This window comes from Pinus tabuliformis, chromosome 8 (genome assembly GCF_031772625.1).
Source record: "Pinus tabuliformis cultivar Carrire ecotype Pingquan chromosome 8, CPIR1, whole genome shotgun sequence".
Classification (NCBI taxonomy): domain Eukaryota; kingdom Viridiplantae; phylum Streptophyta; class Pinopsida; order Pinales; family Pinaceae; genus Pinus; species Pinus tabuliformis.
In genome coordinates this window covers 1961331655-1961359184 of record NC_142294.1, presented here as the reverse complement: position 1 = coordinate 1961359184, position 27530 = coordinate 1961331655, and the positions used below count along the sequence as shown (strand labels likewise).

Here is a 27530-nt window from a genome sequence, read left to right as displayed (position 1 = left end):
TATGCAAAGAGTTTACTCATTAAGAAAACAATTGTATCAACTCTTAAAACAAGTTCTGTGTCAAGCAACAAGATTAGTGTTAATTTTAGATAACAATGTATGTTTTATGTTTGTAACAATTAATTCAATGTCCTTTTATTAGCCCAATGTCAATTCCAATTTAGTTTCCAATTTCATTAATTCACATTGGCAGTAACTGTAGATAGAACATAAATAGTAAAATGCAGAAAACATGCCAAGACAAGAGAACAATATTTGGCTACTGCCAGAAAAAACCCCACAAGGGGGAAACCTAAATCCTTCTTCTTGTATATTGTCAATTGTTCAGCAGAGAGAGAATCCAATAATCTACAATGTTCAGAAGTCAAAGTCAAAGTTGACTTGACAAAAGGATGATCCAAAACACCGTCCAAGACATGTTGAAGAATCTAGGGCAAGCATATTAAGGTGATTCTTCTTTAACATGATAACAATTTGTGAAGCATTTTTACAATTTATCTTAGCTTAATGTTCCATTCATTATTAGTATGAGTAGTTACTTCATCAAGCTGCTATCAAGAACAAAAGAGAGAAGAACACAAATTTTTGGCTTTTTGCCAGGGCCAAAACCTCTCCCTCTTGGAGAGGAAAACCAACACAAAATTCTTCTTATAGAGATTCCATTGACGAATAACAAGACCATGACCCTTGACACAATCTGCCTCTCCAAGACCAAGACATCAACCTTCTTCCTTGCCATTGTTGAGATCATCATCATCGCTGCTGCTTCACTGATGTCATCAAAGTTGCACTACTGCTGCACTTTTAACTGAGATCATCCTCGTTGCTTTCATCAAGACCATAGTTGCTATGTCACCATTGCTGCAACATGAATGCCTTCACAACAGCATAACTGAGATCTTCATTTATTCATCATGTCACTTGAGATCTCTTGTCTTCATTGAGATCTTTATAGTGACCTTGATTCTATGTCTTCACTATGCTGCACCATGTCTCCATCTGCACATGGATCATCACTGTATCCTTTGATAAGATCATCATCATCATGTTTTCGAGAGTGGGCCGAGAGTGTACTTATCACTATTTCTCAAGACTGTTTCTCCTTAGCACTGTGATACTGCTCCTTCCAATGAGATGACAGCGTCTTTGATATTACCTATACTGTCTTGCCCTTAAGGTATGTATATGCTGATATTGTTGTCACAGTATTCAAGATAATGCCAAGACAGTAATCCGAGTCACTGTGGTTCAATAAGTTTAGGCTGCTATGATGATGCCACCGAGATCTGTGTGAAAGGATAATACTGTACCCTTGTCCGAAGTATTCACTGCTTCATTCATCCCTCCACTTCACAGGTATGCCGAGGGTATTTAGCCCAGAACGTGGATCAATATTGTGTTATCTGAGATCTGGTCACGACTGCACCTAAAACCCTAGCCGAGGTGCAGTCAGACCTTAATGCGGATCTCTGCTCCATACCTATCCGAAGTACAGTGGCACTCCTCCATCCGAGACCCAAAAACATTAGCCTTTCCTGTGGTGCGGATTTCCTCTATACCCATACGACATTTCAGAGGGGAAATTGCGAGTTCTGTAACTTATGTTTTGCGGATCCTCAACAGGGTATTTGTTAAACACACATGGAAAACATAGAATAGGAAAGATAAAACATGCAAGTGCATTTTTTTATTACCATGAGATATACATTTATAGTACAACATGTGACTCTTGGGTTTCAGATCCCAAGGTCTCTTGGACTGCTTTTGTCCATTCAACTTCCACACTAACCCACTTAGGATTAGGTGTCCAACATTCCCCCCCTTAATCCGAAGGGTTATGTATGAGTCCAAGAAGAGAGCTGTAATACAAAATGTGCAAAAAATGAATGGCAGCACTAGGCTGAATGTGCTCTCTGAAATGTTGGTATAAAGGGCGGTGGTTTAAGGATGACCACCAACACTGGAATGCTTAGTGCAGTTCCCGGAACTCTTCCAAAACTGGCAAGAAACTGAAGTTTTCTGCTAGAGGAAGTGATCCTATTGTTTTAAAGAGGGAAACCTTCAACCATAAAAGGGAGGTCTCACCCCACATAAAAGGTAAAACTTCAACCTGAAAAGGGAAGTCTCAACCTGTGATGGTTTAAGGATAACCAACAACTTTGGAATGCTTAATGCAATTCCTGGAACTCTTCCAAAACTGGCAAGAAGCTGGAGTCTTCTGCTAGAGGAAGTGTTCTCAATTGTGTTCCTGGAATGCTTCCGAAACTGGCAAGAAGCTGAAGTCTTCTGCTAGAGGAAGTGTCCCAGATTGCCAACTGAAGGCATGTTCAGGGGCATCTTCGTCGCTGGCTACAACTCTGAAACTGGTGTGGCAGGGTGTGGCTCAGGCTCGCTTGATGTGACTTTGAAGCTTGTAGATGACCATCATTTCCCCCCCTGTCAGATACAAGGTGAGAAGATGGAGAAAACTCAACTGCAAGACTGTTCAATACTTTGGAACAAGTTCTAATATGTGTTTGGAATATCTTCTTGGTTGTTGATGCCCATTGCCAAGAAGCGATCCATCCAAGATGAATCTTTGTTCTTGCAGGACATTTGTTTTTGAAGCATCTGTTTGAAGAATGAGTGGTTTTATGACAGTGCTTACATGGATGAAGATCAAAACAGTGATCTTTCAAATGGCCAACTCGGTCACAGTGTTGGCATTTCACAATCTGTTGTTGTTGTTGTTGTTGTTGCTGCTGTTGTTGTGGAAGAGGGGCAGAGTCTGGAACAGCTGAAGCTGAACTGTCATGAGGAGCAGGTGAACTGTCATAAATGAATCCAGCACTCTGAAACTGAATGGGCTTGGCATAGTCTGGAATATGAAAGGACAAGTCCTTGTCATATCCAAGACCAGTTCTGTGCTTGTTGTGGACAAGCTGTTCCCAAGGTCTGACGATGGGCTTGGGAAGTGCAGACTGAGTTTCTGCATCTGCATATACAACTGCTGCTTTATTTGAATGAACTGTAACATTATTAACATGCTGCTGATGGGTGGTTGTCTCAATGTTCTGAACAAAAACAGGTTCAGAATGGTGTCTATTTTGATGTAGCTCTTCTTGCTGTAGCTGTGATTCAAGCTGCAAAAAATCGATCTTTTCTTGTACATTTTGCAAAAGAGTTTGAATGTTAAAAAGAGTTTCCTTACTGAATTTTACCATCCCATCAACAGTGGAAAAGATTAGACTATTTAATAATTGTAATGCATCATCAATTTGCTCCATTTAATGACAATGTTGCACAAATATCTCACACAATGCCAAATAACCGCAACTTTAAAGAATATAAACAGCCCCGAATGCTTATGAACATTGAACTCTGTCGTTCCAATTAATCCTCCAATTGTAGTATACCCCACAAAAAATATGGGGAATCTCAAAATCTTACGTCAAAGTAGTCTCAAGCCAAAAACTGCAAAATTGGACTTTTTCTACCGACAATATCACAAGAGGATTTGTGGGGGGTGTTTGAATGTATGTAGCCCAAAATAGGTTTTTCTATAAAGAGAAGCTGAATATAATACCAAATCAACTTTCTTGTTGTTGATCTTCAAATGCAGTCCACCCCCCAAAACAACGTCTAGCCTCGTGATCAAAATCCGCATTCACAAAATGGCAGGCAGAAGCACCCAAAACAGTATCTGTGTTAAAGCAACTATAAAAATTTAGTACTACTCAATTTGCATTTCAGACACCGTTAAACACAGTCAGTCAAGAGGAAGGCCTTTTCAAGACAGACTGCTTTCTACCTTCAAGACAGACTGCTTTCTACCGTCAGGTATTGCAATCAGAACTATAGGCTTTGATGGCCTAAAATAGGGCAAGTCACATCGGAAATATCCTTTCCTTTCCAGCTGTAAAATCTCGCCTCTTTTTAGGTTACGCATATTTGCATCGCCTATAGCTAGACTTTCCCATCTTGTACATGGATTGAGAACTTCAAGAAAATTATCAGTTTCCTCGAGCTTCTTTTTAGTAATTAAATGATCAAACTCAACAAGAGACAGATTCACCAGCTCAGATATATTTGGAAGCCAGGTAAGCTTTAACTTTGTTGTTTTGACGGAGCCTTCAAGATGCAGATTTGATTAAAAAGAGCGAAAAACCCGCTGCTGCTATTTTCCTCTTTTTTTTCTGTTTCCCGCTTAGTTTTGTAATGTCGTGCTAAACGCTCTGCAGTCTTGTCGTCATATAACTTCTAAATCAATTCAAATTTACTGTAATTACTTCAAAGTGACTTCTCCTGGTGCTCTGCTAGCTTTTCTTCTTCTCCTCTTTGATATTGAAGAAATAAAATACTGTTGCTGAAGATGAACCTGCAGGTCGACTTAGAGAAAGGTGAGCCAATTGGCTTTCACTCTATTGATCAAGAGCCACCCTGTAAGTCGAGTTGCAGGGTTGAGAAGGGGCTTGATTGACTGGGCGATTGGTATGAAGAGTCTAGCAGCAGGGAATGAGTGCCGCAAAGCTTGTGAAACACTGCCTGTAGCGGCGGGATTGATGCCCTGAACTGGCTCAAATGATGGCTCAATGCCACAATGAGAGCAAGCCACGAGAGGAGCGTTAAAATGTTGCCCGGACGAGATAGTTTATTGATAGACAATTCGCAGAGTGGGCGAATGTCTTCCAGGAGGTCTGCAGATAATTCACAAAGCAGACGTGCTTCTTTCCGTAAGGCTTCAAAAGAAACCGTCGGCCCTATTACTGCATAGCAGGCTGTGAGTCTGTTAGGGCAGAAAATACCATATACCGCATTCAGGTTGGCATGGAAAGGGCGCGTCAGAGTAATGAGCAAGACAAGCAACAGACAATGAAAACTGGCGTGGAAAGGGCAGAGCTGGCAGAGGATTTGCAGAGGAGTTATTCAGTCATCAGCGCTAAAACAGGTAGTGACAGCGCTATTCAAAAAATTTAACGTACAACGCTTCTGTCTGGACAGTTTTCAGGTCTGAGGGGAATAAGACAGAGGCAGAGGTCAGGTAACGCAGAACTGACATATATATAGAGACCACAAAACAAGTGGCTCAAATGGGAGCAGGACCAGCAATCGCCCGCTCTGATACCATGTTAAACACACATGGAAAACATAGAATAGGAAAGATAAAACATGCAAGTGCATTTTTTTATTACCATGAGATATACATTTATAGTACAACATGTGACTCTTGGGTTTCAGATCCCAAGGTCTCTTGGACTGCTTTTGTCCATTCGACTTCCACACTAACCCACTTAGGATTAGGTGTCCAACAGTATTTATAGTGGTTGGTGCACTATATTTGAACCGACATTACCTTATGAACCGACGTGTCTATTTATTCAAGCCGACATGACATTTCAATATTTATTTAATTCATTTATTGAAGCCGACATGATGACCTTCTCATTGTTTTGCTTGTAGTCTTCTTGTGTTTGCTTTTGGAGGCTTGAGCTTGGTCTTGGAGGGCTGCTCTAGGCTTGCACACATTTTACATAGGCTTATAAAGAGCTCTCATTGCATGACATGACTCTTTGATAAATAAATTAAATCCTAAAGACATCAAGAAGAAGTCGTTGACCTAGATACACTTCCTGCTCATGAAACCCATGTAGCAAGATTACAAAAATAATTTATTACACCAATTACATGAAGACCGAACCTAGTTACACTTTCTTCAACAAAACAGCAGTATTATGCTCCCAGTCAACAGCAGTCGAACAGCCCTAACCAGAAAGTCAACAATGGTCAATGCAGCAGCAAACAGTCCACTTGTAGCTCGGTCAAACCCAGTCAAATTCGGCCTTCCTTGCTGGTCAAAGTCAGCCCAAAACAAATCAGCAGACAAACTCAGTCAACCTATGGTCAATTCAGGTCATATAGCCCAGAATTTCTTGGTTCCTGTGCCAGTCAATGCAGCCCAGTCAAACAGAAATTGTCCTCCAAATCTGGTCAAAAGAGCCTCTGTCAATGCTGGTCAAACTCAGCTGAAACATAAAGTCAATGCCCAGTCAAAGATGCCTCCTGAAATCCGCATGTGTGAGAAATAGGCTGCCTGCAATTTGTACAACCCAATCAGATGAGGAGAGAGATGATTGTTGAGTTGAGATGATGCCAAATGAGGTTTGTGATCTCTCTTATCTATATGAATCCATGTGGGGCAAAAGACATGTCTCTTGGGCTTCATGAGCCTACATGATGGTGTGGCCGACCTTGACAATTTGCACGTGTGGGCTTCACTTCAAAAACTTACTTCTCCTTGTCTAGTTTCAGTGAACCATAGGTCAATTTTGGCCCTCAATGCAATAATTATCTCCATTAAATGAGTTGTCCAAAGCGGAATTTGGCCCTAGATTCACAATTTAACATTAAGAATTCAAAGTGTGTTAAAAATATCAATGTTAATCTCACTGAAAACTTATTTTAGCTCAATTGGGAAAAAGGAAATTCAAGAATTAAGCTAAGAAACCAGAATCGTGCCTACGCCTCCTTGTGTCCTGAATCGGGGGAATCGGACACGATTCGGTGGGACACGTGTCCCATCAGGATACCATCGTGTCCCGATTCTAGGACACGTGTACCGATTTTTCGACTGTCGCGCGGCCATAAAAGGTGGATTTGTGTCGATATAACATCACATTTCTCATTTTCTCTTGTTGTGGGTTTGTTGTGGATGTGTGAGAGCGAAGAGCAAAGGGTGTGGGAGCATTTTAGAGGCAATTCAAGCAACATATAAATGCATTTTGTCTCTATTTTTTTGCATTTTTATTATAGCAGTTTGCATGTGCATTTTTTTTTACAAATTTGTGCATTTTTTCTTTAATTTTTTACAGCATTCATGGCTCAATCAAAGGCAGCAGAGAAGGGGAATAATGTCCCCATTGGAGATACCCCCCCTGTTCCAATCTCATTAGGGTCTGCAAGTGTTCCCTCTATTGGAAGTCGGGTTGCAACAGTAGCTTCAAATGTTGAGGGAAGACAGCAGCCTCAAGATAACAAATATCCCTTGTGGAAATATGTCACAAGAGAGCAAGGGTTAGGCAGCAAAATGAAGGGAGTAGGCAATGTTGCTTGGAAATGCAACTATTGCAACAATCATTTCATGAGCACATATTACCGTGTGAAAGCTCATTTGTTGGCCTTACCAAGTTGTGGAATTGCAGCATGTACACAGGTGTCTTTAGCTAAGAGGAAAGAAAAGGAAAAAGAGGCCAATGTTGGCATGGCAAAGGTGGTTGCAACATCTAAAAAAAAGAATGATGGTCCCCTTCCATTCTTGAGGGCAAACAACAACAAATTTCCATTTGAGAGTTCTGGTGGGGGACAAGCAGCAAAAAGAAAGGCAATGGCACTTGGTCCAATGGACAAGATTTTTCAGAAAGAGAAACGGGAAGAGCTTGATCTCACCATTGCATTTTTTTCTATCAGAACTTCATATCCTTTGATGTTGCACGCTCACCTTTATTTATTGAGATGTGTCAAGCTCTAACTCAAGGGGCTCCATTAGGGTATGTGCCTCCTAGGTCAAAGACGCTTAGAACCACATTATCGACAAAGGCAAAGAAAGAGGTGGACAAAATGTTTGAGCCCATTAAATCAACATGGCCAACATCTAGGGTTAGCATTGTTTCTGATGGATGGACAGATACAATAAAGCACCCACTCATCAACTTCAAGGTGTCTTCCTTGAATAGAGTTTTCTTGAAATCAGTGGAAGCACTTGGACAATACAAGTATGCACAATATATGGGTGAGTTGTTTATTAAAGTTATTGAAGATGTAGGTGTTGATTCTTGTGTGAAAATCATTACAGATAATGCACATGCATGGTTGTTGGCATGATTGTAGAAGCTAAATATCCACACCTAGGTTGCACGAAACGGGAAAACGGATACGAGTTTCCGAAACGGGAATCGATACGAAACGCGACCTCCCCAAATTTTGGAAACGGGGAAACGCAAATATATATATATATAGATATAGATATATATATATATATGTTAGGACATTTAAGAAATATGTGCAATCATAAAGCATATATGATACATTCTAATTTATTACAATATGATAAAATTGTCAATTATCAATGCATAAACTATAAGTCTCTAAATTTACATCACATTTACTCATGAATGATCACATAGAAATATCCAAAATCAACCACGAGAAATTTCTAATTTCTTGTCTCGTGCTTGATTGGGAATCTCCTCCTACATAGTCGAACGACCTTAGTGCTCTTGATTAAATACAGGTTTCATACCCTAGTACCATACATGCTCTTGATTATTGGGAGTCTCCCCTGCATAGAGGGCTTGGTTCTCTTGATTAAATACAAGTTCCATACCCTGGTACCTGATAAAATCCAATGGAAACATTGCAATCCCCCCAATCTTGAAATCTTGAAAAACAGATAAGTATGCTGGATTTTGAGTGAGATCTAAAATTCTACTTTCTCCATATGAAATCCAATGAAGGCGGAACCACTCTCAAACATCCTGAGTCATTTCATGGTAATGTTAAAAATTTAAGTAAATGGATGAAAATGAAAAATAAAGGAGAATATCACTTTTATACCATGAACTGCATATCAACACTAGGGTAAAAGTTCACTTTTATAACTTTAGACAGGCAACTAGAAGCAACTAGAAGTCACTAGGATAACCTAAACATAAATTAGAAAACAAATTTTAAAAATAATAATAATAATTAAAAAAAACACAAGTAAAAAGCTAAAACGTGAGTCGTACGGCCCTGAAACGCGTTTTAGGTCGTACTGGCCACGTTTCAATCTCGTGAAACGTGGCAATATGGCCTGAAACGCGTTTCAGGGCTGTACCATACGTGTTTTAGCGTTTTGTACCCATTTCCATACGGAAACGCCTCCTTGCCCTATGTTTCCTGCAACATAGATCCACACGTATTTTGGACACCTTGCAATGTCCATTCTTTGAATTTAGCACTTAAATCTATTGCTTCTCATGTGCTTTGGATCGGAAGCATTAATGAGGATGCACGGCATGTCCGCAACTTTGTACAAAATCATACAAATGCCCTCACTATCTACAAGGAGTACACCAATCTATCATTGTTGAAGATTGCGGATACATGGTTTGCCTCTTCATTCATCATGTTGAAGAGGTTGAGGGAGGTCAAGACCGCTCTTGGGGCCATGGTTATTTCAGAGTTTTGGTCTTTTTGGAGAAAGACAAATCAAATAGCCTCAAAAAGAGTGAAGGACGCAGTGTTAGATGATGCTTGGTGGGAGAGGGTAGATCTACTTATTCAAATCATGGACCCTATCATTTCTTTGCTTCGATTTGCAGATACAAACCAACCCATCGTAAAAGAGGTTTATGGGGGATGGGATTCCATGATTGAGTCCAGGAGGACCATTATTTTACAAAGTGAGTGCCCCAAGTAAGAAACATCATCAGAGGCCTTTTTCACCACCATACAGGACATTCTTATCAGCAAATGGGACAATAATTGCACACCTTTGCATTGTTTGGCTCACTCATTCAACCCAAAATACTACAGCGTTTAGTGGTTAAATGGTGGACCTTCCCGCAAATTCCCTCCTCACATGGATGGTGAAATTTCATAGGGGAGCAAAGATGCATTGAGGTAGATTTTTCAGGATAGAGCATCCCTTGATGAGGTGGAGGATGCCTTTGCAGAGTTTTCCACTGGCACTGGAAAACTCACCTTTATTTATTGAGATGTGCCGAGCTCTAACTCCATCAGGGTATGTGTCTCTTGGGTCAGAGACGCTTAGAACCACATTGTTGACGAAGGCAAAGAAAGAGGTTGTTGATTTGGTGTAGCATCGTATGTGCTCTAGCCACGAAATTTGGTGGAGAAGTTGGGGCACATGAGATCTCCAATACCCAGAAAGGGTTTGGGCAGATTCTAAACAGATCAGGAGATATTAAAATAATTAATATTTTTAATGGAATCCCTAAGTCTAAACTTAGGGAAAATAAAATATTAATGTGTATTAATATGAATCAGTGTTAGAATGGTCCAGAAGACATGGATCAAGCCAGTTCTAATCTTAGCCCTTGATTAGGGACTTAATCTCAGTCGTTGATATGTCAACAGGAAAAGTATAAGAGGAGGCTTGAGGGTCACTTGGAGAACACACCAAAGTGATCAATCATTTTATTCTCTAGAGTGGGGTTTGCTAAGAGAGATACAATCAGTGATCAGGAGAGGAGCTGAGGGGCATTGAGTACAGAGAGACAAAGAGGCAGAGATAGTGTCAAGATAGCAGCAGAGCAGCCAGAGAGAGAGACGCAGGGGCAGCCAGTGCTCACGCAGGGCCACGCAGAGGCAGTTAAGTGATGCGCAAAGCACCAAGGAGGCCAGCGTAGCTGACGCAGAGGCTCAGAGAGCTGACATAGGGCTTCCTGGGGCTGACGCAAGCCAAGATAGGTTGACCCAGGGCCAGCGCTGGGCTAGGAGAGGCTGACGCAATCCAAATTGGGCAGACGCTGGGGTTTCAAGGGCAGATTGGTGAAGAGTAGCTGCCGGAAGGATTATCCAAAGTTTCAGATAGTAGATTTGTCTAAAACAAAGAGGTATTACTACTAAGGAAATTCTCTGTTGGGTAGGCCAGTTTCGACACCCAGATTGTACTCTGATATTGCTTAATAAGAAAACCCTCAGATAGCTGCACCGGTTTTCCCACATTGGGTTTTTCTGGGGACATTAGTCCAAAAATAATGGTGTCATACGGTGTGTTTGTTCTTGTTTCTTTTAGTTGTTGATCTGTACTATCATATATGTTGAACATGCACTATTGTTTATTTTCAGTATTTACATTGTAAATAACTTGTTAAGGAAAATAACAAGTAGGTAGGAATAAATCAGATAAAGTGCATGGAGGGTTTCTAACTAAGTAAACTTAAAAACTTGAACAAACAAAATGCTTGAGCCTATTAAATCAGCATGGCCAACATCTGGGGTTAGCATTGTTTCTGATGGATGGATAGATCTAGCACAGCTCCCACTCATCAACTTCAAGGTGTCTTCCTTGAATGGTAGAGTTTTCTTGAAATCAGTGGATGCACTTGGACAATACAAGGATGCACAATATATGGGTGAGTTGTTTATTAAAGTTATTGAAGATGTAGGTGTTGATTCTTGTGTGCAAATCAGTACAGATAATGCACATGTTTGCATGGTTGTTGGCATGATTATGGAAGCTAAATATCAACACGTATTTTGGACACCTTGCAATGTCCATTCTTTGAATTTAGCACTTAAATCTATTGCTTCTAATGTGCTTTGGATCGGAAGCATTAATGAGGATACACGACATATCCGCAACTTTGTACAAAATCATACAAATGCCCTCACTATCTACTAGGAGTACACCAATCTATCATTGTTTAAGATTGCGAATACACAGTTTGCCTCTTCATTCATCATGTTGAAGAGGTTGAGAGAGGTCAAGACTCAAGACCGCTCTTGGGGCCATGGTTATTTCATAGTTTTGGTCTTTTTGGAGAAAGACAGATCAAGCAGCCTCAAAAAGAGTGAAGGACGCAGTGTTAGGTGATGCTTCGGGGGAGACGGTAGATCTACTTATTCAGATCATGGACCCTATCATTTCTTCGTTTCAATTTGTAGATACGGACCAACCCATCCTACGAGAGGTTTATGAGGGATGGGATTCCATGATTGTGTCAAGGAGGACCATTATTTTACAAAGTGAGTGCCCCAAGTAAGAAACATTATCAGAGGCCTTCTTCACCACCATACATGATATTCTTATCAGCAAAAGGGACAAGAATTGCACACCTTTGCATTCTTTGGCGCACTCATTGAACCCAAAATACTACAACCCTCAGTGGTTGAATGGCGGACCTTCCCGTAGATTCCCTCATCACATGGATGGTGAAATTTCACGGGGGAGGAAAGATGCATTGAGGTAGATTTTTCAGGATAGAGCATCCCTTGATGAGGTGGAGGATGCCTTTGCAAAGTTTTCCACTGGCACTGGTTGATTTGCAAGATATGATGTGATTAGAGACGGGGGGTTAAGAAGCCTTATTCTTGATGGGCAACTCATGGGGCAACAAGCACTCCTCTACAGCAATTAGCCATGAGGCTCCTCTCTCAGGTGACTTCATCCTATTGCTACGAGAGGAATTGAAGCACATCTGGGAATTTGTATAGTGTCAAGAAGAGCAGGCTTGAGCAGTCCAGGGCAGAGACAATGGTGTATATGCACACCAACCTTTGTCTTATTTACAAGCAGAGGGATAAGTGGTTGAAGTGAAAGACAAAGATGTGGGATGTCTTTCCTAATGATATGGTTTTGGACAACAATGTTGAGTTGGCATTGGCCAACTTGGATCTCAATGAGCCAGTGCTAGAGCCTATCACTTTTGATGATGGTGATACTGTAGAGGGGTCATCCCTACAATAGCAGATGCAGAGATGACATTGGATACAGAGGAGGATGCAGCAGAGTAGAGCAGTGGTGACCATGATGATGAATACAGTGACATTGATTTTGATGATGAAGATTGATGACTCATGAGCTACCTGTTGACCCTGTCGCCTACACCTACCTACAAGTCAATGAGAAAAGCCTTCAACCCCACAAAGTGTGGTTGGTGGAAAGGAACTCAGAGAAGGGGTTGTCACACTAATCCTCACTCTCTCCGTTTGAGTTATCTCCTAGGTTAGCTATGGGGTATGGTCCCTAATATAGAAAACTAAGATAAAAGAAATGTGAAGTTCTAGGAGAGATGTTAAAGTGAAAATGGATTACTTTTAAGAATTATGAGCAAAATATGATATCAGCAATAAAGATCATTAACATATTAAAAACATAAAACCAATGCCTTAAGATAAATTGCTCTACAGGAATGAAAGATATATTTGCTCAAAACAAAAGTAGAATGCTTCAAAAAATTAAAGTAAAGCAATCTTGCAATGGAGACAAAGATGCTAGCACGATAATCGATACAAGATATAAAATGCTTTTAAAATATAATCAATGCTTAAATCAAAGTAGATAGAGATATCTTGCAAAAAGAAAATCAATTAGTGTTCTACTTGCAAAAGGAAAATGAAACATTGCTTGCCAACATAAAATATTCAATAATGACGAGTAAAATGGGCAATTGCAAGTGAAATCATAATGTATTAGCATGAAATGCACCTATACTAGATTTGAATGCAATTAGTCTTGGTTATTTTTAATCTAAATGAAAATTCCTCCTCTTGAGCTCTTACCAAAGGGTAAAAATTTGGGTGACTATAAGAAAGAGGGGGCGAGGGCACAGAGGTGTCATTAATGATACCCGTCCCCTGAATCTTACGAGCCAGCGTGTGCCTTCTTTTCTACGAAGGGGCAAGCTACCTTCATAACTGCAGGGTCACAACGCTTTTACCTCACTTCGTACCAAATGGAAGAACTTTCCAAGAAAATATTTTTCCCTGTACTTTCTATCAACCAAGCTTATGCTTGGAGGTTAATTTTAGTGAGGCTTGGGGCCTGGCTTGGAAGCCTTCTTATACTAAAATGCCTAGATGAAATGCATGAGTGAGTGATATTGCTTCCAAAAAAGTATTGATATTAGTACTCAAAATAAAAGATAATGCTCAAATAAACAATACCAATATCTTTCAATGGAAAGGGAAAGTGAAACAATTAGCTCATTGTAGCTCCGAAAGTTCCCAATATGTTGCTTTGCAAGTAAATGAAATCAATGCCAAATTGCTTCAATGGAGTGACACAAGAAAAACCCAACAATAATGACAATGCCACATAATATAAATTGACAATGATAAAGCAATGTGCTCAAGAGACTTGTGAAACCAAAGTAGATGGATAAATTAAACTAGTTTAAGCTTGCTCAGTAAACATAAAATACTTTCTTGCATTAAAAGAAAAATTGCATGTGTTGTAGTAGATTGCCCAATACAAGTATTCAAGAAATCGAAATGGCAAACATAAACCAATCTCAAATGTATGCTAAAATGAGAATGGATGTGAGTGTTATGTTAAGAAACTAATCATGCATGAGTGAGCTTAGCAATGAAATTAACAAAAAAAAATTGGAGCAACTAAACTACGAGATTAGTCCACCCACAAGCAATGATCCTCCCTCTAAATGGGGAGAAAGGATACCATGGGGAAATCCCAAGCTCCCTCACAAGAAAAAATAATCTTTTTATTAGAAATTGGTTACAAAGAGAGAAAAGAAAAGCCTTTTGAGAAGACTTCCCAAGGAAACCAAAGGAGTCTTTTACAACATGCCACTTCCAATGGCTAGATCTCTTCAAATAACAACTACAGGAGAGTCTTTGACAAAATCTGAAAATACAAGAAACATATTTACAGCAATAAAATCAGGCACAATGGGAGTTGTATGCAGCATTAAGAAGAGAGGCTAAGCCTCCTCTATCCCACAGCCTAGTGAGAGAAGGAAGCTGCCCTCACAATAGAACTCGGCCTTTCAAGAAATGATGCCTCAAATACTTACAACGTCCTTGAATTTCCGTCTCAAAATGCTCCAAAGGTCCTGCAAATAACTTGTTAAATGTCTCAAATGAAAACTCCCTCAAGCTGCCACAAAGATTGAATTAGTAAATCTGCTCAGAAGGGGCTGCAAAACATATCCAAAATGAGTGGAAAAATGACATGAAAGAGTAAAAATGATAATCTACAATTAATGTACAAGAACTAGATCAAGACATGCAAGTAGAACTTCATACTTGTCTAGTTAAAACCATGCTCTAAGTAGCAAATAAAATCCTTGAAAGCACAAGATATTGATCAAGAAAAATATTGAATTTAAATTTATGTGATCTTAGTAGGCTATAGGAAACGAAACTCCATCTTTCTAAATCGTTTGATGAGATCGTTGAGGCAAACCAATTGGGTCCTTCTATTCTTGATCTTGGGAGTTAGTTCGTCTATTGGAGAGCTACCCCACGCCCAAGTAAATCCTTCAACCAAATCTAAAGATCTCTACACACTTAGAAAAAGATGTCAGCAATCATAAAGAGATTAGATTATACAATGGAGGAGAAAGCTAGAGATTTCACCAAAAATCTTCTAGTGCTCTTCTTCCTAGAGTATTTCCCTAACCCAAAAACCATACAAGATAGCATGCATATGTTAATCCAAACAAATGGTAAAATGATAATTAGCATAATCCAACATACATGTAGAATATAAAGCACAACAATTGAAATAACATCACCTCAAGCAATGGAAAGAGAACACCAACACAATAGTACCCCAAAGTCTTTTTATTATATGAAAATGAATACAAAATCCAGTAAAGTCTTCGTAAGCCCAATAGCTCATTCTAAAGATACAATATGAGAGCTAAAGGCTCATTTAAATAGAACTATGGGAGCCAATCCCAATGTAGAAGTGATTAAACAAATGGCATGAGGTGGCAATCCCAATGTAGAAGTGATTAAACAAATGGCATGAGGTGACAATCCCAAAGAAAAATTCGAATTTGTTGAATGGAGCTCCAATGCCAAGTGTAAATATCGAATTCTGACAAGTGGATATCATTTTCTTCTTTCCTTATGTGCCAAATTCGAATTTTATGATGGAATGGCAAGTGTATATGGGTGGTAACCCATGGGAGGACAATTTCCCACCAAACATTCTCCCAAATCCTCCCAAATGTGCATTAACTTCACAAATTCGAATTTCCAAGTAAACAGCGTTCTCATTTAATGGCAAAAAGTCGATTTGATTTGAGCACATGTCATTTCTTTGATTTTAGGAGTCCATAACACCTTGGGACATCACTTTAACTCCCCCATAAATTTCCACCTCATTTCCACAACATTTAGCATGTGGATATTTATTTTTCTCCATTTATTTAATTTTTGGCTTAACTAATTGTCAGATTTCCCACTAAACTTGGGAAAAGTGGGTTTTGAAGGTTAAAAACACATTTTTAACCTCTCAAAGTGTGTCATAGTAAAAAGTTGAGGGTGACAGACAGTGTTGTGAAAAGCGCGATTAAATCGCGCTTTTTTGAAAAAATCACGCTTTTTCCCCGCGCCGATTTAATCGCGCTTTTTACACGAAAAAATCAGCTTTTTTGCTGAATTTTTTTCGAAAAAAAGTGCGCTTTTTTCGAAAAAAAGTGCACTTTTTTCGAAAAAAGCGCGATTTTTTTCCGAAAAAAGCGCGGGGTTGCCGGGACAGCACGATTTTATAAAAAAAAATTTGGTTTTTCATTTGGTCATTTGGGTTTTTTCATGCAATTTTTTTTAAAGAAACAAATAATTTTTGAGTGGGACAGCTTAATGATCAAGTCTAGGCCCTAGTATGGATATGTTATTCATGGTAATGTTAAATTCTTAAAGTAAAAGTGACATTCTCCTTAATCTTCATTTTCATCCTTTTACTTAAATTTTTAACATTACCATGAAATGACTCAGGATGTTTGAGAGTGGTTCCAGCCTCATTGGATTTCATATGGAGAAAGTAGAATTTTAGATTTCATTTAAAATCCAGCAGACTTATCAGTTTTTCAGGATTTCAGGATTGGGAGATTGTAATGTTTCCAGGTGACACCACCTGCTCGGGCTACCCCTGCCACCAGTAGAGGACGTGGTCTACCTCCTATAGCTCCTACTTCTAGTTCTTCAGCTTCTAGAGCACATCAGACTCCACTGCCATCTCCACCAGCACAGGCACCAGCATCTACATCTAGAGGGAAAGGGAAAGCTGTGGCATTTTCTTGCAAGAGGGGCAGAGGAAATCAATAGGATTAGACCTCATTTTATTGTATATGACATTATGATATGATGAGATACATTATCATATTTTTTGTTGATATTTTGAGGCTGAGTTGGGACTCAGGAGTCAGGACTTACTATTCAGGACATGATTCAATGTTATGTGTGATTTTAGCGCTAGAAATAATATTAAACATCTTATCTATTAGTTTTTTTGTTATATTTATGTGTCAATGTATTTATTTTATGTTGTAGATGGTTTAGATATTAAAAAAAATGAAAAAAAAATGAATATTTTTGTACCAAACGATTTTTTCTCGCTTTTTTCCGATTTTTTCCCGATTTTCCCGATTTTTTCCGATTCGTTCCCCGCGTCGATTTAATCCCGCTCGCGCTTTTCACAACATTGGTGACAGATGCAAATTTCAATACTCATACCCCATACAACTTCTTTAGACATCACTTATTACATTGCAAATACAATTTTATTAGCAATTTCAACAGTGCGGTAAATCTAAAAATTTTAAAAATGACTACCTAGACTTAACCAAATTCCACGAAATTTTTTGTGTGATCGTGTATGGTAATATACATCGACTCTAGACATTAAGATGTGGTAGGGGCTCAACTTTCAAACCGTCACCCAGGCTTTGGGGTAGGAAGTGAGTGAAAAAACCCAGAAATTTATCCGCCTCTGAAAAAGAAAAGATAATTAACCAGATAAAAAAACACTCAAAGGTGTACTCGTTTGTTGATCAAGTCCCAACATCCGAGGCCTGTTACAAACTCAATAACTCATCATTACTAGTATCACTTATTACAATTCCCCGCAGGATGTGGAATCTGGTACAAGAAAGATGATGAGAAGATAGAAATATAGTTTAAAAACTTTGTTGTCTGATGGTACAAGTGTCCTCTAGATCATCCTTGGGCGTGGAGTCTTCATATAATCATCAGGTAACACTCTAGTGCTCAACACTACCCACTACCTTGAGGTTTGTAGTTGTTTTGAATTTGCTATTTTTATTTGTCAGTGGCATTGGTACTATCTATGCAACACATTTTGATTTTAATGACTAAATGAGAAAACTACAGTATCTTGTCTTTCTCCTATTGGATCATTGATGAATATGTATTATGTCACAATTCTATTTGTATGCATAATGTTACTTTGTAATCTTGTAAAACTTACATCTAGATGAAGATCTATGTTTGAATCAATGAATGTGTATCATGAATGAGAATTTGTGTAAGAAATATCTAATTTTTAATATATATATATATATATATAGCGTGGGGTCAAAGTGTTTGTGTCCGACACTTGAATCCTCGTGTCCCGTGTCCCCGTGTCAAGTGACTTAGGAATTAAGGGACCTTATTGTAAGAACAATTATCCTTTTGAAAAATGTTATATGTAAATTCCAGACAGTTCATTTCCCTCATTTGTTTAACACAAGAAGATGAGAGAATATGAGATACTCATATGGATCTTTTGGTGTACAAATATTAAGTTGGAGTTCAACAATAAATCTGGCTCTATCATAAAATCCGTTGAAATTAGTGCAATCTGTACATTTGGCCACAACTCATGTATCATATTACCTGTTTTATAGCTCAGGCCATATTTCTTATTATTTTATATACTAGGTATGGGTAAGCCTGAGCTAGTTAAACTTTGATATGTAGACTCAATAAACCTCTTGGGGTGTGTGTCATAGTTTTGTGGGCTTATAACCCCTTCTTGAAGGGATATCACACTTGAGTTGTGTGCAAAGATAAAACTCAAACTCTCATTTGTATCAATTCAGCTTGTGATTATTTTGAACAAAAATACAAATTTCGAAGCATAAGAGTACATAATTCTAGTGCTTTCTCTTGTAATTGGCATCTCTCTCTTAGGCATATTTGAGTATTTCTGCTTCCAGAACTTGTGCTTGGATTTTGAACTCTTTCTAGCACACTATACCTATTTCTCTCTAAAACACCTGAGAGGAGGCTATTTCCAAAGTTGGGTGAGATTTGGTTCCATCAATTCTTCTATTGACCCTTATAAATCTCAACACAATATCAGAGCAAATATCAAGGATTATCTATGCCCAGGGGCGTATTACACCCATATTCCTTAACCAATGTACTCGCAGATATATCTTCACAAAAAATTTGTCAAGCTAGTTACACCATGGAATTGGTGTGCGAGATGTACCATTTAGGGGCGGTGTTGTATAATTGCATCTCTCCATGGTCCTATTTAGTTTAAGATAGGTTGTTGGAATTATTACTGTAATCGATACATATGGCCCTGACTCATGTATCATTCTTACTTGTAATTATGGCTAATGCCATATTCTTTATTCTTCTATTGTATTACTAGATATGATTACAGCTGACCTAGTCAAACATTATGTGCAGGCTCAATAAACCTCTTGGGGTGCCCCGTCTAGAAGGAAAACTTCCCCCCCTTAAAGGGATGCCTCACATGAATTGCATATAAAAACAAAACACAAGCTCGCATTTTTTACATCTCATCTCGTGATCTTCTTGACCTGAAATACAAAGTGTTACCAACGTAAGGGCACTTAATTTTGGCATTTTCTCTTATAATTGGCATCTTTCTCTTAGGCGCACTGTTTATTCCTATTTTCAGCACTCGTACTTGGATTTTTCACACTCTCTCTAGCATGCTTGTAAGGAGGCTATATCAGAATTAGGGTGATATTTGGCTCCATCAAATCTTTTATTGACCTTTATAAATATCAACAAAATATTCTATGTGTCTTTCTTTTTCTTGTTTGGGTTGATTATGCTTTGCTATGTGATTCTGTATGTTATTGGAGTGATTTTGTATGGTTATGGAGATCTATTGTGCATATTTTTTCAAGAACTTTACAATTTGCAATCTATTCTATAGATTTTGACATTGAAATTTTAACCAATGTTTTGATCATGGAGATCAAAAATGGAAGTGTTACACTTTTATATGGAAAGGGGTATACAAATTGGAGAGACTATATTTTTTGTTGATTTTTCATAACTTTGTTTTATGCTGCAACTATTACTTCAACAATATTTTATAGCATTCAATTTCTCAAATTCACTTCTTCAATTTTCCAACGACAATAGAGCAATAATATATAGAACAAATAAACAAATGCACATAGAAAGACAGCCAAGAGACAAGTCACAAGAGACACAATATTTGGCCAATGACCAGGGATAAACCCCACTAGGGGGGAAACCCTTGCAAATCTTCTTCTATTACATTGTCTTCAAATGTTCAGCAGAGAGAGTACATTATACAATTTCAATTCAATATCCAAATAGTGTCAAAATGCCAAGCAACTATTCAAAAGAGAAATGGAGCCAACTGTAGTAAAATTTGTTTTGCCTGTAGTCTGCTCAAGTCAACAGCAATCAACTGCTGTCAAAGTATGTCAAAACCAAAGATAGTACAGCAGTCCAAAAGTCATCAAAGGAGCTCGGTCTTGGAGCAATTTATGCAGCCTTCTTGACTGAACAAAATGAGCCCAAAACAGTCCGAATTAGAATATTCAAACCTGGTCAACATGGAGATGGAACCTGTGGTCAGCCTCTGCAATTTAGGGCTTCATTCAAGGAGCTTGGATTGCCTTCTTTTATACACCAATGTCTGTGGCCTACTAAAATAGAAAGGAATCACCCAAAACACAGTCAAAGCATGTCACTTATGCCCAAGTCACTGCTGGTCAACCCTGTAATACAGTTGTCATTCGGCCCTGCAGTCAGCCCTGTAATTCAGCCACCTGTACATAGCATGAGAGAGATAGAGAAGATTTCTTCTTCTGAGCTGTACGAACCATTATGAGAACGAGAGAAGATATGTTGTGTGATGTTTTTGGTGCCAAATAAGGTGAGATGACTCTTGTGTTTATACGAATCCATGTAGGTGAAGAGACACATCCTTTAGGCTTCTTGAGCCTAGATGTCATTGAAGCCGACCTTAACAATTTGTGCATATGTGAGACTAAATCAAAAATCCAACTTCTGCTTGTCCAAAATGGGTGATCTTTAAGTCAATTTTGGTCCTCTTGAAGAGAGGATTTAATGCAACAATTATCTCCATCAAATGAGCTGTCCAAAGTGGAATATAACCCTAGTTGCATAATTTAACATTTTTGACATTTTGAGCTCACAAGATCTATGATGAGCCAAAGAAGAGTAATGATAGAGATAAGCAAACACAAAGGAGCCAAAGTGAAGTCTCGAGGCATAATAGGTAAAGACTTAAAGCCTTAATTTTTAAACCCAATCTATAATGAAATTTGTTTATGACGATCCTTCGATCATGGAAAATTTTGGAAGGGCAATAATTTTCATGAACTATAGGTCATTTACAAAATGTCCAACATAAGGAGGACAAAGAGTTCAAATCCATATAGAATAAATAATTATATAATTCATAATTGACTGAATAGGTGAGATTGATGATACAATGACCCAAGGGACAATATACTTATATGCATGGATTAGTCAAAAAGGTGAAAGGTTGTGTCCCTTGGTTAGGTTGTTCCTTTTTGAGTATTTCATTAATTATAATAATAATTTAATATTACTAATATTCATTTATGTAATTTATATTTATCACATGAAACTATGTCCTCGATGTTGTCATAATTGAAAGAATGAGGCAAGATGTTCTTCAAAGTACTAAACAAATATGTCATGTCATTAAAGATCACTCCATCCTAGTTCAACCTTTCACAAAATTGCGTTTATAGGGTTCTTGGATAGAGCTTTCTGTATCGTGATTCCAAGAATGATTGCTATTTTGAGACCACGTTACACTACAATTGATCTTCCTCAGAATATAGCTTAAAGTGATGTTGATATGTTGATTGGAAACTGTGTTCACTCTTCTAATCAGATTCTCAATAAGTTCCCATTGCAACATGTTCTTTCTTTATCATATTTTGAGAATTTCCTTGAATCATGTTTAACATTAAATCTTCTTTATACACTGTGTCTCTCTATTGATCATTAAATTTTTAGTGGTAGAGACACTTGGATCTCTAAAGTTTTTGTTAAGTTACTAGGAGATGGATATGGATCCAAATACAAATCTGCCAAATGTTTGAAAAGCTGAGATCCAAATATGGCTAGGAAATGCATGAAGAAAAAATGTATTTTAAAAACATATTTAACATTAAAAATCAAAACCACTAACGAATAACATGTCAAATATAAAATAAATATTTATATCATATTTTATTATTAATATCATTTTTTAAATAATATGTAAACATTAATCAGTAATATACTAATATCATATGTCATAGATAGTTAATTGTATGAATGTATGTATGCATGCAAGCATCTTTTGGGGCATGAGAACACACTAGAATCGAAATAGTCACTGAGTGACACTACCATGGCATTTTGTTTTTGGGTGTGCATGCATATTAGTACCCGAACTCGATTGGAAGAGATGGGTGAATGGTACAGGAACTTTATCTTCATCCTGACATCCAAAACCCTAATAAAATTTAAATCCATAAAATCAAGTTAAATTTCACTGGTTATCCATGCATGTGGGGTCATCTAGGTCGGGATGTGTTTCCAACAACAAAGGACCCATTTTGCCAAAGAATTCCTAAAAGATCTAGGACATCCTGAATCTGAAAGTGGATCTGCAGATCCAACGTCTAGACCACACAAATCCTGTAACATAGGGCTTTTGTCTCTGTAGTTTGTACTAGGATGCCCAATGATATCCCTAATTCAACTAGATTGGTCATTGCTTCCTTGTTAATCAAAGAGTCTTTGTTGATCATTTGTTCTAGTTTTTATTGGTTCATCTTCTTTCCAGTTTTTTTTGCTTCTCACTTTGTGCAACCAAGCTTCAATATGGTTTTTGAGACAAAAAATTTCAACATCCTTATTAGTTACAACCTTGTCAAATGTTTTTTGGCAATCCTACAATTTTGTAGTCACTTCTGGTTATCTTGAAGATCACATCTAATAGAACCTTAAGATAAGATAAGATAATTTTATTAATGTCCAACAAATGACCACAAATGTAGGTCAAGGGGTTTGAAGAACGTATTTATATTTGGACAAGCTCTGGCAACAAAGGGCATGTGAAGGCTGACCCACAATGAAGTCTGATGGGGAAAATTGATGCAAAAAAATACATGGGAGAAAGCTATGTGGAAAAGAGGTCAAGGAATGAGACAAATCCCTTCTCTGATATGGAAAGCTTTCATCAATTGGCAAGTTGTTAGGTCAGGATGTTGGGAGAGGGAACAGTGTTAGAATAGGTGAAGATCACTGGACAGGATGATTCGGGAATTTTAGGATTTATGGTCTCTTACTTGAAGCTTTGCATCACAGAGGTATTTTCAGTTTAGAAGATGCCAAATCTCAAAATGAGACAGTGGAATGGAGACAAGGCTGAAAATCTACAAGGGATTTAAATATGCAGCATGAACTAGCTGAATAATCGATCCTGTTTACAATCCAATTAAAATGTAATGCATTAATGCTTAATGACCAAGAAGATGAAATATAATGGTTAAATCAAAAGCTGAAGTGTATATAAAGTGAAATTGGGGTATGCTGCCAGAATCGAAGGAGAGGCATGGGAGAAAAGATGGTGGTGGAAGAAATATGGGAAACTTAAGAGTCACCTTCAAACAAGGATTTTTATGTGGCTAGCATTGTCAAATAAGATTTTAATGTGGGGCAATGGGTGAAACGGGAATTGGATTGGTCCTGGAAAATGCATTTTGTGCAAAAAGATGAAGAGATTGTCAATCATCATTTTGTAAAATGTCCATACTCCAAGGGGATTTGGACAGAAATTCTCAAGTTAACAGATGGCAGTAACAGGTGGGAAAAAGAATCCTTTCTAGGATGCTTTAAGGACTTGTTCAATGATAAATATGAAGTAGCTCATAAAGCTTTCCCTTCTTTTCTTTTATGGCATTTGTGGCTTACTAGAAACAATTGATTCTCCAAGGAAAAGGACACTCCATTGTATTCAGGTGATTTATTAGATTGGATCTGTGTATGGATGGTCTAGATTTAAATAAATTAAATCTCAATTGTAAAAACGGTAGAAATCAACAATTTTAAAGCGTTGGATATTTTTGATGGGGCTAGTGAAGGAACTCCAGCAATGTGTAGTGGCAGTGTAAGTAATAATTTATATTTGAAGGAAATTCATTACGTGTCTTTTAAGTTTTAACTTATTAAGTTTACACTAGGTCAAGGAACACATAATAGAGCTGAATTGTAAGCGGTGTGGTTACCTTTTGAAATGCATTGCAGATGGAAGAATTGATAGGTTATAGGCTATTGGAGATCCAATTCTCAAGCTGACAGACTATCTAAAAAAGCCTTATCTTTGCAGTAAGGGACTTTACTGAAACAGGTGTTCAATTTTGAAGAGTTCTTCCTGGAAGTCGTTCTCTCTCGCTATTGATAAACAGATAAGGGACTTGCTTTTAGTCAGGCTCTTTTGATATTGATCATAGTTTGTCGAGTTTTGTTGGTTGTTATTATGGCCTGGAAAGGTAATTATTTCACCTATAAATTTATTTTTTTGAGTGATTTGAAGCACAGTAAGAGGCCTATCCTGTGATATGTCTCTGTAGGACAAGTTTTGGAAAAAAAACTGTTATGAGTAACTGTGGGGTAGCACTGCCATGCATGTTCCGCCACTCCTCAACAAGCAATGTTCCACCATCAGTTATATCAAGATCTTCATTATTAGTATCATCCTTCATTCTTTGCCTCTACCTTGATCCTTTAGGAACACCAATAGACACCACCCAGTTTGATGAAACTGCCTAGTCCAAGGCTTAAAGTATAGTAGAAAAAGCTCAACATGCCTGATCAATGAATTTGGTTTGAGTTAAGGGTACATTTTTGTTGAAGCCATGAGAAAGCAGTTCAACAATCAACACTACCAACATTAGGATACACATAGGGCTTGGTGCTATGGATTAAAATGCCAATAACATATCCCCATACATCATAGAATCCAATGAAAATGTTGCAATCCCATCAGTCTCGAAATCCTAAAGACTGTTAAGTCCACTGGATTTTGAATGGGATATGAAATTCTACTTTCTCCATACTGATGAGTTTGGAACCACTGTCAAACATCCTAGAGACCATAAAAACCATGCACCAATGTTTGATAACCGAGTTCACTCACAATGTGTGAGCTACATCTCCGGACCTAACTTCAAATTGGAGAGACCTCTTCATTCATCTCAGCAAAAAGAAAGGCAAGTACATGACAAAATACAACACTATACCTCACTTCTGGGAGTGCCCTGAAAATGCGTTGCTCAAATCCCAAATCTGAATGCATTGAAAAATTTCAAAGATACAATTAAATACAACAGAGAACAATCTAGCCCTAAAAATTAACATTATGGAATTGTATTTAGAATTTTCTAGGATTTTTTTTAAATTAACAAAAAAAACCTGCCAACGGGAATTTTCCTTGTAAAATGTATGTAATAATTAAGAAGTCGTACTAGGAGGTGTCATACGCCTTGGGGGTACTCGTTTTCTAACTAAAGTACCCACTTTACCTTAGTACCCCCTTTTTGAGAGAAAATATTATTTTTTTCTCATGAAAATTAATTATGCACTCAAAAAGGTGAATAAATTAACTTTTTTTCTAATTTAAAAAGTTTCCCCTTTTTTCTAGTAAAAAGTTCCATATTTTCTAAGTTGAAGAGTTTCCTCTTTTCTAGGTTGAAGAGTTTCCCCTTTTTCTAGGTTGACAAGTTTCTTTGGAAACTATTCTTTGGAAACTCCTCCCTTTTGGTCTATAAAACAACGCACTCTCCTCCATTTCAAGAGGAGTTAGACAGTAAGATTCGAAAAGAGCTTTGCTAGCATTTGTAATTGTTCTTGTTATTTGGAATAAATGACTTTGGAGGCAAATAATGTTGTACAAGCTTTGTGTGGATGATTGATGTTTAACATATGAAGTATCCTTGTTTTGTGTTTATATTGCTTTAAGCTTTGTTATAGCCCCTTTGAAGGGCTATTGTTACCCAGGAGGAATAGACTTTTCAAAGATGATTATTTGTTAAATATATTTATTGTCTTACATCTTGGAATTCAAGATTATATGTGCTTCTAGTTTGATTGGCATATTTTCTAGATTTCATATGTAGGAAACACCTATCTCTTAACAAAGTTTCTTGGCAAGAATTTTTTGTAAGCTTTATAGGCACCTCGATTTGGAGAAGTGGATCACTTTGGCTAGATGCTCCATTAACTTCAAACCATAAGAAGCAATATCCCACCATGCTCCAACAAGAGGCTCCATTGCCCAAGGATTCCTCCTACAAGCTTCTTCCTCTTCTCTTACTTCTAAGCTAAAATCTCTAAAATATTTTCCGGTTATTTTTCTAAGCTATCATTGATATATTTGGCAAATCTTAGTGCCAATCATTTGTTGTTCCAACAACAAATAACAAGCATCTAAGAGAGCTAGCTTTAGTTAGCTCTTTCTTGGTTGTTTAAACTAGATTTTCTCATTTTTAATAAGTTTTCAATTGGAAAATTTCTGATTTTGAGAATAAATATTGTGGGTCTTCCCGAAATCATTTGGGGCATCTTTCACCATTAGCAACTTCTTGTTTTTTGGAGGTTTGCGAACGTACAATGGGAAGTGTTGCTCAAATTTTGGTGATTTAGACCATCCGGGACACCAAAAGGCATCCATATCCTTCCCCCTAGTTAAAAAGGGGTCAACAATCCATTACCCTTTATTTCAAAAGGTACCAAATTAAGTTGCAGGAAACATGGGCAGAGGGTCCGTTTCTGTACGGAAACGAAACGGAAACGGGGAAACCCATACGGTACGGCCCAGAAACACGTTTCCGGCCGTACTGGCCTGTTTCTCGAGGAGGAAACGTGGCCAGTACGGCCGGAAACGCATTTCTGGGCTGTACGTCGGAGTTTCCTCTTGTAACTTGACTTTTTCTTGTACTTTTTTAATTTTTTTCACTTCTAATTTTTTTATTGGGCACCTCAAATATCCTCTAGATGCTTCTAGATGTCTCTCAAGTTATAAAAAAAAGGAGTTTTTTTAGTGGGGCAGCAGAATGTTCAAGCCTATGGCCCTAGTGTTGATATGCAGTGAAAGTGATATTCTCCTTTATTTTTCATTTTCATCCTTTTACTTAAATTTTTAACATTACCATGAAATGACTCAGGTTGTTTGAGAGTGGTTTCGTCCTCATTGGATTTCATATGGAGAAAGTAGAATTTTAGATCTCACTCAAAATCCAACAGACTTATCTGTTTTTCAGGATTTCAGGATTAGGGGGATTGCAATGTTTCCATTGGATTTGATCATGTACTAGGGTATGGAACTTGTATTTAATCAAGAGAACCAAGCCCTCTATGCAGGGGAGACTCCCAATAATCAAGAGCATGTAGGGTACTAGGGTATGAAACTTGTATTTAATCAAGAACACTAAGGTCGATCGATTATGTAGGAGGAGATCCCAATCAAGCACGAAACAAGAAATTAGAAATTTCTCGTGGCTGATTTTGAATATTTCTACTTTCATTATGTGATCATTCATGAGTAAATCTGATGTAAATTTAGAGACTTATAGTTTATGCATTGACAATTGACAATTTTATCATAATGTAATAAATTAGAATGTATCATATTATATATATGCTTTATGATTGCACATATTTCTTAAATGTCCTAATGTGTATATATATATATATATATATGCATGTTTTCCCGTTTCCAA

At 37.8% G+C, this 27530-nt stretch overlaps 1 protein-coding gene across 2 annotated transcripts in view; it reads right to left on the bottom strand.

Moving 5' to 3' along the window:
* The window catches only part of LOC149244313 (diacylglycerol kinase 3-like), a 266156-nt gene that overhangs the window by 166579 nt on the left and 72047 nt on the right, over window positions 1-27530 (bottom strand). The gene's annotated exons all lie outside the window — the stretch shown is intronic.